This window comes from Alexandromys fortis, unplaced genomic scaffold (genome assembly GCF_014885135.2).
Source record: "Alexandromys fortis isolate MF-2015 unplaced genomic scaffold, M_Fortis_MF-2015_v1.1 scaffold_228, whole genome shotgun sequence".
Lineage (NCBI taxonomy): Eukaryota > Metazoa > Chordata > Mammalia > Rodentia > Cricetidae > Alexandromys > Alexandromys fortis.
The window spans coordinates 392,773-406,343 of record NW_026068115.1 but is presented as its reverse complement, the minus strand read 5'-3'; the positions used below and the strand labels follow the sequence as shown (position 1 = coordinate 406,343).

Genomic DNA, 13,571 nt, shown 5'->3' with positions numbered 1-13,571 from the left:
TTTTTTTTTTTTTTTTTTTTTTTTTAAAGATAGGGTTTTTCTGTAGCTTTGGGGCCTGTCCTGGAACTCCCTTTCTCCTTTTGTAGACCAGGCTGACCTTGAACTCACAGAGATCCACCTGCCTCTGTCTTCTGAGTGTTGGCATTAAAGGCATGTGTCACCACTGCTGGGCTAGCAAGTACTCTTAATTGCTGCATTATCTCTCCAGCCACTGTATTTATGTCAAATGCATTGAAAATATCTTTCTTCTGTTTTCTGGTTTCATTATTAAGAGTGCTCAGAACTGTTAGTCTGTCTCATTTTTGAAGACTTTAAAAATTTTTGACATTTTAGGCCAGTCGGCGCCGCCCGCAGCCGGGGGAACGCGGCCGGAGCGAGGCGCGGGCTGTGGGGCCGCCACGTGCCCGGCCCTGCTCGCCCGTGCCCGCCGCCAGCCTGCCATGCCTGGCTTCGACTACAAGTTTCTGGAGAAGCTCAAGCGGCGGCTGCTGTGCCCACTGTGCGGGAAGCCCATGCGCGAACCTGTGCAGGTGTCTACTTGAGGCCACCGCTTCTGCAACACCTGCCTGCAGGAGTTCCTCAGTGAAGGAGTCTTCAAATGCCCTGAGGACCAGCTTCCTCTGGACTATGCCAAGATCTACCCAGACCCAGAGCTGGAGGTCCAAGTGTTAGGTTTGCCTATCCGCTGCATCCATAGTGAGGAGGGCTGCCGCTGGAGCGGGCCGCTTCGCCACCTCCAGGGCCACTTGAACACTTGCAGCTTCAATGTAGTCCCCTGCCCCAATCGCTGCCCAGCCAAGCTGAGCCGGCGTGATCTGCCAGCTCACTTGCAGCACGACTGCCCTAAGCGCTGCCTCAAGTGTGAATTCTGTGGCTGTGACTTCAGTGGAGAGGCCTACGAGAGTCACGAGGGCATGTGCCCCCAGGAGAGTGTATACTGTGAGAACAAGTGTGGTGCCGCATGATGAGGCGACTGTTGGCCCAGCATGCCACTTCTGAGTGCCCCAAGCGCACCCAGCCTGTGCCTACTCTACCAAGGAGTTTGTTTTTGACACCATTCAGAGCCATCAGTACCAGTGCCCACGGTTGCCTGTTCCTTGCCCGAACCAGTGTGGAATGGGCACCATGGGTCGGGAGGACCTGCCCAGCCACCTGAAGGATAGCTGCAGTACTGCATTGGTGCTCTGCCCTTTCAAGGAGTCCGGCTGTAAGCACAGGTGCCCTAAACTGGCAATGGCACGTCACGTGGAGGAGAGTGTAAAGCCGCATCTGGCTATGATGTGTGCCCTGGTGAGCCGGCAGCTGCAAGAGCTGCAGGAGCTGCGGAGAGAGCTGGAGGAGCTGTCCATAGGCAGTGATGGCGTGCTCATCTGGAAGATCGGCAGCTATGGGCTCCTTCTCCAAGAGGCCAAGGCCAAGCCTAACCTGGAGTGCTTCAGCCCTGCCTTTTACACACATAAGTACGGTTACAAGCTGCAGGTGTCTCCTCAACGGCAACGGCAGCGGTGAGGGCACGCATCTCTCCATCTATATTCGTGTGTTACCAGGCGCCTTTGACAATCTCCTTGAGTTGCCCTTTGCCCATCGGGTCACCTCCCTGTTGGATCAGAGCGACCCAGGTCTGGCCAAGCCACAGCATGTCACTGAGACCTTCCACCCTGATCCAAACTGGAAGAACTTCCAAAAGCCCGGCACTTGGTGAGGCTCCCTGGATGAGAGTTCTCTGGGCTTTGGCTACCCTAAATTCATCTCCCACCTGGACATCCGAAAGTGAAATTATGTGCGGGATGATGCGGTCTTCATCCGTGCCTCTGTTGAACTGCCCCGGAAGATCCTCAGCTGAGAGTACAGCCTTCTGGGTCTAAGCAGGAAGGGGGGTGGGACAGGATCTCAGCCACTGACGGAAATGGGAGAGGGGGCCGGACCCCCTCTCGGCTTCTTTTGCCTAGGTTGTTAGCCCACCACTTTCTCCCCACCACCTCTACCACCGCCACCTTTACCCCTCAGGTGCCTCCAATTGGTGCTTCAGCCCTGGCCCCTGGGGGGAGCAGGTCTGGGGTTATCAAGGGCTGGAAACAAGTGATCCCAGGGCCTGTCTCCCCTCCTGGGCAGGGCAGACATGCCTTGGTGCCAGCCACATTCTACCTGGACTGAGGGGCCTGCTCAGGTGCTATGTCCCAAGAGCCATAGTGGGGGTGGGGGGTATTGGAAAAGGGAGGGGTAGTTATAAGAATCTGCCTTGAGATGAATTTCTCTTTCCACTTACCCAATGCCGCCCTCTCTGGTTATTTATTTCTTCAATGCTAGGAGGGCACAGCAGGGGAACTCTGATTTTTAATAAATCCTGGATTGTATTTATTAACTTGAAAAAAAAATTTGACATTTTATAATATTCCCATGAAGGGGACATTTTATTACAAATGAGAGTAGAAACTCAAGATTACTTGTTACTGTCAAACAGCTAGAAGACAGTAGATTAAAATCCAGGTCTATCAGATATCAGACACTTTATTACCAATATTTATTGATCTCCTTTATGAACTGAGCTGGATACTGTATTTTGAGACTTAATTATGGTTCTTAATTTATAAGTTTGGAGAAAAGTATGCTGAAGCATGTAAGTTGGAATATAAGGATATGATTAACAGCTAACATAGTGGTATATTGTGGAAATTTTAGTAAAGATTTCCATGATTGGATCTTTTAGAGACTTTGTGAAGATGGTAGAACTTGCTTTGAACCCCAGGGTTTGAGATAAAATTTAGATGATGTTGTCAGAAGTAGATGACATGAAGAACATGGAGGAATGAGTGACAGAAGGAGAGAGATTGCAGCAGTTCACTTTGGTAGAACTGGGGTATAAATACTGTGCTGAAGGCAAGATTGTCTGAAGTGCTTTGTTAGGAAGAACTATGGATCTTCAAGAATTGTTTGTAAATGGAGTGATAGTATCTGTTTAGAAAACAGGATTGGAGAGATTGACTGGTGGTTAAGAGCACTGTGCCCTTCCAGCACCCACATAACAGCTTGTCTGTAAATTTAGTTCCTGGGGATCTGACACCTTCACATCAGTGCAGATAAAGTTAAACAAATCATTTAAAAAGTTTAGAGTTTGGTATAGCTATATAAATAAACTTTTTTATTTTGATTTTTGAGATAAGATTTCTCTGAGTAGCCCTTGCTGTTCTGGAACTCACTCTGTAGACCAGGGTGGCCTCGATCCACCACCTGCCTTTGCTTCCTGAGTACTGGTTTAACAAAACTTAAAGTAGATTCATATAGGGGCTGTGGATATGATCTGCTCAGCTGTTAAGAATGAGAGCTATTCTTGCAGAGGATGAGTTTGTTCTTAGCATTCATGTTAGATGGCTTACAATCACTTGTAACTCCAGCTTCCAATGGATCAGATCCCTCTGGCACATTCAAATGCACATACACATAACTAAAGTTAAAAATTAAAAAAAATTTCAGGTAGATTTATTTTTATTCATGTGTATGTCTTTATAAGTGTATGTGTGAGCATTTGCTTGCATCTGTGTGGGTGCTCCTGGGTCCAGAAGAGGGCATTGGATTGCCCCTGGAGTCAAATCCTTGATGCTATAATGGGTACTGGTTTATATTTGTATCTATTAACCATTACCTTAATGGTACCCAGATAGGAATTGCTGCTTAGTTATTGCATCAATAATGTAATTAGCAGAGGCAAAAGGAGTCAAGCATTGTGATGAATATCTCTTTGTTTTGCATGTGCCTTATCATATAGTAGAACCATTTTAGTTAATATAACTACCTGTTGATAAATGTGAGCTCATTTTTCTTTTATGTCAATTAGCATTATAGATTATAGATAGCCATTTTGTCTCCTGTGTTAGGGAGTTTTCTTTTGACTTAACCTATTTCAGCCTGTTGTGGAGGCAGGGATGATGTATCTTCTGTAACTATTTCTAGCTGAACTGGGGCATTGATTGTCAGGGCCCAGGAAGGCTGAAAGACTAGTCAAAGACTGGGCAATGGGGCATTTATCAGAAGCATCTGATTAGCTGATTCTGGTAAAGGGACAGGGACCAATCACATTGGCTGGACTAGTTGATAACAGTTTTCAGCAAGTCCAGAGCTCAGCATTTTGCAGGTGCTCCCTGAATGACGTCTGCCAGCCAGATGCAAATCTGGTGAGATATAGACTAGGGACAGAAGTTAAAATTCCGGAACTTTAAGAAAAACCTAGGAGGGGGACTTGATCGGGGGAGGGGGAGGGAAAATGGGAGGCGGTGGCAGGGAGGAGGCAGAAATCTTTAATAAATAAAAAAAAGTTTAAGGAAGAAATTATACTAACCAAATTATTTTAAGAAAAAAGAAATTAGTAATAAACTTTATGTAGACATAATAAACTTTCTACCCCCCCCCCAAAAAAAAGAAAAACCTTATATTTGGGTCCTTTTCTTTTCTTTTCTTTTCTTTTCTTTTCTTTTCTTTTCTTTTCTTTCCTTTTCTTTTTGTTTTTCTGTAGCTTTGGAGCCTGTCTTCGAACTTGCTCCACCACCCAGCAACTTTTTTGTTTGAACTGTTGAAAGGTGAATCCAAGCCTTATGACTTTGATTCCTTGCTGCTTTCATGTTTGCAAACACTTTTACCTGCTGAGCCATCTTAGTAGCATCCCACTCAGTAATTTTATGAATGAAGGAGACTAGACTCACTTAGAGAAGTTAGGTTTTGTTCAGAACTGATTAGCTCATTCCTCAGCTGTATTAGGAAGTCTGACCACAGTTCTGTTGCTTTTACATTAATTACTAATGTAGCCTACCATATTTTTTTTTTCTTTGTTCATAATCTCTGTAAATGTTCTAAGTCTAGTACTTAGGTTTTCTTCTCTTGTGACTCTTCGCAGATTATCAGTAGTGCCAATCTTGTGATTTATGTCAGAATTCATTTTAGGAGGAGTTTGTGAAAGGCCTGAATTACAATACTGACATATGAGCCAGAGATACTGAGCTGTCCTGAAAAGGTCCCTGTCTTTTCTGACCTAAATACATAGTTTCTAACCTGATGAGGCCTGCAGCAAAGGGGAGTGAGTGCTGGCAAGAGCTGGAAATCTAGTTGGATTATTGAAGAGTCTAATATGTTTTGTAATACTCACTTTTGTGTAACCTAAACCTTATTTTGATGGCAAAAATACTTTGTCAAAGTGCAAACAAAACTTCTATTTTCTTTTCAATTGCTAATTTTTAACTTTATTGGGTATTAAAAGCTAGATTGCAGGATTTCAGGTCATTTTTGTAAATCTGTCTAATTAAGAGAAATATTTGTCTTTATTTCATCTTCAGAGAGTTTTTTTTTTTGTCATGCTCTTCTGCAGAATGCCAGCAGAAGAAGTTTTGAGAATTAAATACCATTGCTTGTTTGCCAGGGTGTTGGTTTACCCTTCTGGGAGAAGTATGCTGCATCTGGTACAGGGGACAGGAAATACTGGAACACTAAACTGTTTGTTAACCCCCCTACCCCCTTTTCCTTTTGGTCAGAATTTTCACATGATCTGGAAGTTTTAAAGTTAGTCTGATGATCTGCATCATAACTTTTTAGTGAGAAGAAAATCAACAGCTATGGTTTACACAGTTGAGTTGCTGTTCTGTGCTTGGACATCATTTAAAGGAGAAGATGTCACATTGAACTTTTACAGGTTTTTGTGTAAAATTAAATCCCTGTTCTTTCATATGCTCATGGAGACATTGATGTGAACTCAGAAGAATTCTGGGGACACCAGTTGCGTGGGTGGCTCTACCAGTACCACACTGTGGTTGTAGAAAAGCCATCAAACATGTTTGCATGTCTGTGCTTTCATACTATAAAATAAATTTATACCATTTGTTCTTTTTTTCTCACTACTTATCAGGACTGTTGTGGGCATAATATGCAGTGCCGTATAAGAAAATACTTAGAGAGAAATTCTGATTTTTTTTTCCTTCACACCAGGAACTGTTAAACAGTAAAGCTTTCATGTACCAGTGATACAACTATTTGAGACTAATACAGCAGATATCTTGAAGGATATTCTGTTGTCTGTAGACTGATAAGGAATTGGGTGTATGATAATGTGACAATTGAATGCATTCCTGAAACAATGGGGAAAGGAATTACATGGATTATGAAGGGTAAACTACTGGCAAAGCTAAGAGGTTCCAGAGTGTGGACCTTAAGCAGAAATTCTGGTGTGGATTTAGCACAGCAAGTGTGGATAGTCACAGAGGAGGCCAAGAAGTGGGAATCGGATTATTGGAGATTTATATCCTTAATTATTAATAGGTGTTTACTCAGATATGCAAAGATATGCCATTACCTAATTAAGATGTGCTATTTCTGAGAACAATACTATGTGGGGGGACTTAAGACATGTTGGAGCCAGTAGTATAGTGCAGATGAGGGATTTTGGTGGTTCAGTCTTCTGAAAGATGGGACTTACCAGATTTTAGACAGCCAGAAGCTAAGGATGTAAGGATCTATTGATTGAAGAGAAAAGTTTGGCCTGAGTAGTTAGAGGGATGGAGTTTTTGAGTAGAGGAAGAATAAGGAAAAGAGGGAAGGAGAAGGAAAGAATTGGGATTGGAGGAGTGGGTTCTGTGTTTGTAGTTGATTGGAATATTAAGGTGCTTATTAATTATTAAGTAGGTTCTTAAACTACTATTAAACTAGTTTTTTTTTTTTTTTTTTTTTTGGTTTTTCGAGACAGGGTTTCTCTGTGGCTTTGGAGCCTGTCCTGGAACTAGCTCTGTAGACCAGGCTGGCCTCGAACTCACAGAGATCCGCCTGCCTCTGCCTCCCAAGTGCTGGGATTAAAGGCTTAAACTAGTTTCTTAAACGAACCTCTGCACTGACACAAATAATCCCAATCAGACCAAATCAGACTGCCCAGGTTTAATAGATGATGGAAAGGTGAAGAGAGAGAAGGGGAGAGCACAGGTAATCCAGAGACCACACGTTCATTCTTGGGGAGGGGGATGCAGTTTAAATAGCCGGTTGGAATGGCCTTGACCCTTTGGTGGCTTTCTTGACCGTCCCTGGGGAGGGGTCACCATTTTGTGGGCTTCCTTGGAGGTGGAGTTTGGACTGAGGCAACTCACAGAGGAGGGAGCTTATGCCAGGAGCTGGGGTGAACCCCCTAGCTAAATATTCCAGACTTCTTGTATAAAGGGATGCCAGGGAGCTGAGGTGATGCTAAACATCCAGCCTTCTGTGTTGATATACTTGACTTTGAATCTGGAACTTGGGTTGATAGAAATTTAGGAATCTGTAGTGTACTAATGGGATTTACAGGAGTGTAGTTGTTGAATTCTAAGGTACTCCAACACTTAGGTTTTAGAAAAAGGGAGACAGTGGAATAATTTATAAAGTTGAGTGAGAATAGAGAGACTGGTGTCTTAGATGGAAGCCAAGGTAAGTAAAGTGTGGCAAGTAAGGAACGTCTGTTGCTGAAATGTCAATAAAGATAAATCATTTACAGCATTTACAGTATGTAGATTCTAGGAGATTGTGACCAGGCCTGTTTTCAGAAGTACTTTGACTAGAAATTGGTTGGGGGGAGGATTTTAGAAGAAAATAGGAGAGGAAAAAAAAAAAAAGAATTGTGCCTTTAAAAGAGGAACGTAAAAAACGGTTTAAGTAAAATGCTGCAGGTCCCTGAGTGGTGGCAGTGGGTTGTTGGCCATGAGATCACACCACAGGTCCCTGAACAGCGGTAGGAGCAGGCAGCTGGTTCCCAAGACCACGGCAGGCCATGAACGAAGGCAGCTGGGGTCCAGACAGGAAGCTGCACGGTGGGTGAGAGACTGAGATGGATAGGCATGCCATGCAGAGTGAAGTTGGGTATTTATTTAATGGGTTATGGAAGGGAAGGGGAGAAGAGGAGAGAGACAGACAGATGGAAAAGGAAGGCTCAGGCTGGAAGCAGAAGATCAGCTTGCCTTGGTAGACAGGGTAGACAGGCTTTTCTCTTAAAGGGACAGGACAGACCATGACAATAGCCATGCAAGAGGTCAAAGATTTGTGAATTTTTTTTTTCTAAAGATTGGTGTAACTATAATGTCGGACTGCTGATAGAAGTTGGTCCAATAGAATGATGGAAATTATGATGCAGATGATAGGAGCATTAGGCTTGTTGAGTAGACACAAAGTGATAGAAGCTAGTAGGAATGAAGTTCAGAGGTTTATTATATAGGAGTGGAGATAGTTCATTATTATGAATTATTAGGAAGGAAGGAAAAATACATGGCTTAAAATGCACTAGTATGGGGGCATGTTGCATGAAATAGGAAGCGGGGTGACTTGTCAAGGAGGTAGGAAAAAAGTTTGCATGTTTAAGAGAAGACCCACACAGTAGAGGGGGAGAATCAGTTCTTGGCTTTCATGTGTACCCTATGTAACATGTATACACTTTCCTTTCCCCTTTTACACAAAATAAATAAAAATGCAATAAAAAATAAAAAGTTGAACATGTCACTTTTTTAAGTACTAGTATTTGTCTCTTAGTTGGGGCAGTCCTTGAATACTGGAGCTTATCTAGAGCCTCAGGTTGCTGGTAACCACCAGGGATCTTGTTTTTTTCAAATGACAGAACATTTTCCTTTTTTTTTTTTAAGTGTTTTTGTTCACTTGCGTGTGTGTGTGTGTGTGTGTGTGTGTGTGTGTGTGTAGTCCAGAAGAGGGTATGGAATTCTCTGGAGCTGGAGTTATCAGTTGGGGGTGAGCCAGCCGCCTAATACAGGTGCTAGGATCTGACTTTTTCCTCTTTAAGCAAGTGCTTGAAGCCACCTCTCCAGCCACTGATTTAGCATTTTAAATCATATCCCCCCCCCAGCACCACCTTTGTTTGAGGGAGCTCTTCCTTGTTGCTTTTTTGAAGGTTAAAGCTGTTGATCATTAGTTTGCTGCTGAGACTCCTGCTCCTCCTATTTTCAGATGCCCAAGGCTTAGTAACCAAGAGGATTGACTTTAACCAGGGCTGCTATTTTGTCAGGTGAGGACAGGAATTACTGATGCGAATTGCAAAATTTGAATTAGGTAAAGATAGAAGTGAGAGTCTGCAGAGGAGGAAAGCTGAGAAAATCGTAGCCAGGTTAGACTGTAAAATCCTGGCCTGGTGGAGAGTAGTTATCTAAAATAGGAAAGGAAACAAGATCTGTGGAGGACAGGAATTCAAAGTAACAGATCAAACTTTTAGAACCACTTTTTGTGGTTACTAAAATTCAAAGATTTTTGACAGGAACAGGGTTGAACTTGCATTAGTGATCACTAAATATTATCGTGGAGCAGTGAAAAGAGGTTTCAAGACAGTGTTTCTCTGTGTAGCCTGGCTGTCTTGGAATTTTCTCTGTAGGCCAGGCTGGCCTCAAACTCAGAGATCGACAGACCTCTGCCTCTTCAGTGCTGGGATCAAAGGTATGCACCACCATGCCTGGCTTTTTTTATTCTATGTGCATGAGTTCATGTGTGCACAGCTTGTGGGGATTGCTTCCCTTCTTTTATTCTGTGGGTTCTGGAGATTGACCTCACTAGCTGGCCAGCCTTGTTTCATCAGTGAGTTCCAGGCCAAGACCCTAATTCCAGAGGGGGGGGGGGAAATCCCAGACCACAAACAACAACAAAAAGTGGACATAGACAGTATCTGAGGAAAGACATTTGTCCCTTGGCATCCACATGCATGTAAACACATACACGTATACCTGCACACACAGCAAGACACACTTAAACTTGTGCTCCTCTGTTAATCTCGTCTGTGCTCAGTTATTAGAGTGCACTACTTCACTGGCTTGCAGGCATTTATTTATTTATTTAATCATCCATCTCTATCTATCTATCTCTATCTATCTCTATCTATCATCTATCTATCTATCTATCTATCTATCTATCTATCTATCTATCTATCTATCTATCTATCTTCAAGGCCAGAATTTTAACCACTAAATTGACTATTTTTTTAAAAAAGATAAATGCTGAAAAATGTTTTGTGATTTCTTCCGGCTACTTAGATTATATTAAATACAACTTAACCTAAAATATTTAAAAATTACTTTTTGTTTTGCTTGTATGTATCATGATCATACAGTGGTGCTCATGGAGGCCAGAAGAAGTGCATTGGATCCCCTGGAACTAGATGGTTATGAGCGGCTGTGTGGGTGTTGGGAATTGAACCCAGATCCTTTGGAAGAGAGCCAGTGCCCTTATCTGCTAAGCCATCTTGTCTATTCCAACCCCATTTCCCCTTTTTTCCCTCTTAAAATCAGATTGATAAAGAGAGGCAAAAGCCTTGGACTTAGATTCCATCAAATGTTCCCAACCTTTTGACATTATGACATGATGTGCTTGTGATGATCTGTCCTGTCCCTTTAAGAGACAAGTCCCACCCACTCCCACCCCTGTCCGCTGAGGCAAGCAGATCTTTCTTCCACTTTTAGCCTAAGTACTTTCCTTCCCATCTCTCCTGAAGAGGCAGCTTCTGCCTCTCCCCCTTCTCACTTCTTCCCTTCTACCCCTCTGTTTCTCTTTCTCTCTGCCTCTCTCTCTGCTCTTCTCCCTTTTCCCCTTCCCCCTTTCCCTTTCCCATCTGTAACACCCGATTTAGTGTTACGCCGCTGGTACAGTTCGTGCGCCACTGCACCGAACGAGTAGAGCAAGGGCCTGGAGGTTGAAAAGAACACACAGAGAGACCAGGGTCATTCGAAAGGAGACCAGCCAAATGCCAGTTTATTCAGCATTGGGGGAGTCTTTATCTACCTAACTGCAGCACAAGGGTCTCCGCCTAGGCAGGTGGGAAATGACCATATTAACAATGGAGTGAATGCCCTGCAGCTAACCACCAGGGGGGCAGGAAAAGCACAGAAACACACAGGAATCTTAGTTGATCATAAACTGTCCCTGCGAATGCACCCCAGGAATAAGGGAGACCAGGGCCCTACACCCACTAAATAAATACCCACTTTCTCTGCATGATGTGCCTAATAGGTCTCTGTCTCTCACCTGCCTGGGACCGGCTGCCTTCATGGCCCACCATGGTCTCAGGACCCCCTGCCCTCTGCTGCCACTTGGGGACCTGCAGCGTTTTATTTTTACCATAACAGTGCTCTCATTTGCAAAGTTCATGCTTGAAAATAAAATTACACAGTTGAGTTATGAAAAAAAATCACAAAAGTTTAATCTTTTAAGCTTATGATTATGTGTTGGGCTGTAATTGTGGATGTCATTGACTGCATATGACCCATGTTGGACATGCCTTGTATCTGGTTAGTAGTGCAACTTTAACGTTTTTTATTCTATTTCATTTGTAAATAGTGTGAAGTTGAGTGAGATTTATAAGTTCATTTATAGCTCTGTCCCAATGTTGTCTCCAAACACTCCTTTATTATGTTATTGTGTGAAGTTGTCAGAGGTTGTATGTGCAGAGGAGTTTCCCTCTGTGTAAACCTTGACCAAGTTAGCAGTCAGAATTCCTTCGAAATATAACTTCTCTTGTGTTGTTTTTGTTTTGTTTGCTTTCAATCTTCTTCCTTAATTTTGTTGGCTTGATACAGAGTAAAGTTTATGGACTTCAGTTCTTGATATGTTTTTGGTTGTGAACCTAGCTTTTGCTGGCTGAGCCATCTCTCCAGCCTGTAGACTTTCAGTTCTTACTGAACACAAAGCAATCTTTTTAGCTACTGGAGTCACAGCTACATATTGAATGGTTAACCCTCTTAGAATAAAATAGTGTTGAGAATGGGAGGTGCTGAAGACTACATGGATTTTATATGGCTGTTCTAGATTTAGTGAAATGAACATTTTTGCGATATCACATTTCAAGAAATTGTTTTAGTAGTACTTGTTTGGTTTAATCTTAAGAGAAGATGCTCCGCTGACGCAATAATAACTCCAATTAAACCAGATTAGACTAAATTAAAATGCTTGTGTTTAATAAATACAGTACTCGGGTGGCCGGGAGCATGGTGAGGGAGAGACAGATAGAGGGGGGTACCCATGCAAACCCCAAAATCACGTGTTCCCTTCTCCAAGGCAAGCCTAAATACCCTGTGGGAGAGGTCCTGACCCTTCCGGGGAGGGGTCATGGTGTAGTAGATCCTTCTGTATTTGTGTTGCTTTCATTGGTTGAATAAAGAAAGCCTTGGCCTTTTGATAGGGCAGAACTTAGATAGGCAGGGATGACAGAACTGGATGCTGGGAAGAAGGACAGACAGGCAGACACCATGGTTCTCCTAACCCAAGATGGCGGGACGCGGCCTGCTCCCCCTCGTACTACAGATCTAGAACTGAACTCAGATGGCACTCTTCTATGTCTTTCTTGCTCTATTTCTATCTTACAATCAGATCTCTAACTTCTTTGTATAATCTCCCCGCAAGATATTTATCTCTCTCTCTCTCTCTCTCTCTCTCTCTCTCTCTCTCTCTCTCTCTCTCTCTCTCTCTCCCTCGCACACAGGTTCAAATAAAAGTGTGATTACTGCACATATATGAAGAGAAAGCACAAGTACTTTTGAGTTGAAAGTTTCACCCCAGCCTGCCAGGGGCTTGGACTCCAACTCCCACCCTGCCAAGCACTGACCCTGTAGTAAGGAGGAGCAGGCTGCGTCCAATTCCAGACTGGCTTATACCTGGGCCGGTGGGCTGCTTGTTGTCCTGGCCACCTGGCTAATTTATACCCGAAATAACCACACAGAAAACTATTAATTAAATTACTGCCTGGACATTAGCTTTAATTTCTTATTGGCTAACTCTTACATCTTGATCTAACCCATTTTTATTAACCTGTGTTCACCACAAAGTCGTGGCTTACTGGGAAAGATTCTAACCAGCGTCAGTCTCAGGCAGGAGAATCGTGGCGTCTGTCACACTGCCCTTTTTTTGTAGACCAGGCTGGCCTTGAAATCACAGAGATCTGCCTATCTCTGCCTCCCAAGTACTGGAATTAAAGTCGTGTGCCACCAATGCCTGGCAGGTTTCCATATTTGAAGCCAACTTAAAGGCTATTGTTTAGATGAGGAGGAAGCTATTTCTTTTGCATTTTTTGTAGCCTTTTTATTCTGATAGCTGCATTATTAAAGGTTGGGATCTGCCCTTGTTTGTTTATATAGTGGGGGCTTATTTCACCCATGCTCAGAATTTTTTTCTGAGTAAAATAAAATCTCATGAGCTAACCTGGGTAGCAGAATGATTATTAAGGCTTCTGAAGGTAATCCAGGGAGTGGATATTCAGGAATAATGAAGCAATGAAGCCAAAATCTAGTAGAGTTTCAAGTCTGGGGCATGAATAAATATAGGTCAAGGGGATGCTTGAGTGTATGGGTCATGTTCCATCCCTTTTCATTTTGTCCCTGCTTCCTCCTTAAGTAGTTAAAGAACAGAGCCAGGAGAGTATTCTGAACTTTAGTCCTAAAAACAAAGGATGAACATTATGCCAACATGTATTGTCAATCTAATGGTAGTATTAAGTAGAAAAATATGATAAATCAGTATATTGTTAATATTAAGATGCTTGATGCATTGAGTTTTCATGTAGGTCTGACAAAATACCAAGTTTTTATTGTAAATCTGAT

At 43.0% G+C, this 13,571-nt stretch overlaps 1 protein-coding gene and 1 pseudogene across 4 annotated transcripts in view; both read left to right on the top strand.

The window, feature by feature from the left end:
- Strbp (spermatid perinuclear RNA binding protein) overlaps nt 1-13,571 on the top strand; it is a 158,585-nt gene that overhangs the window by 54,424 nt on the left and 90,590 nt on the right. The gene's annotated exons all lie outside the window — the stretch shown is intronic.
- Nucleotides 316-2,223, top strand: LOC126490139 (TNF receptor-associated factor 4-like; annotated as a pseudogene).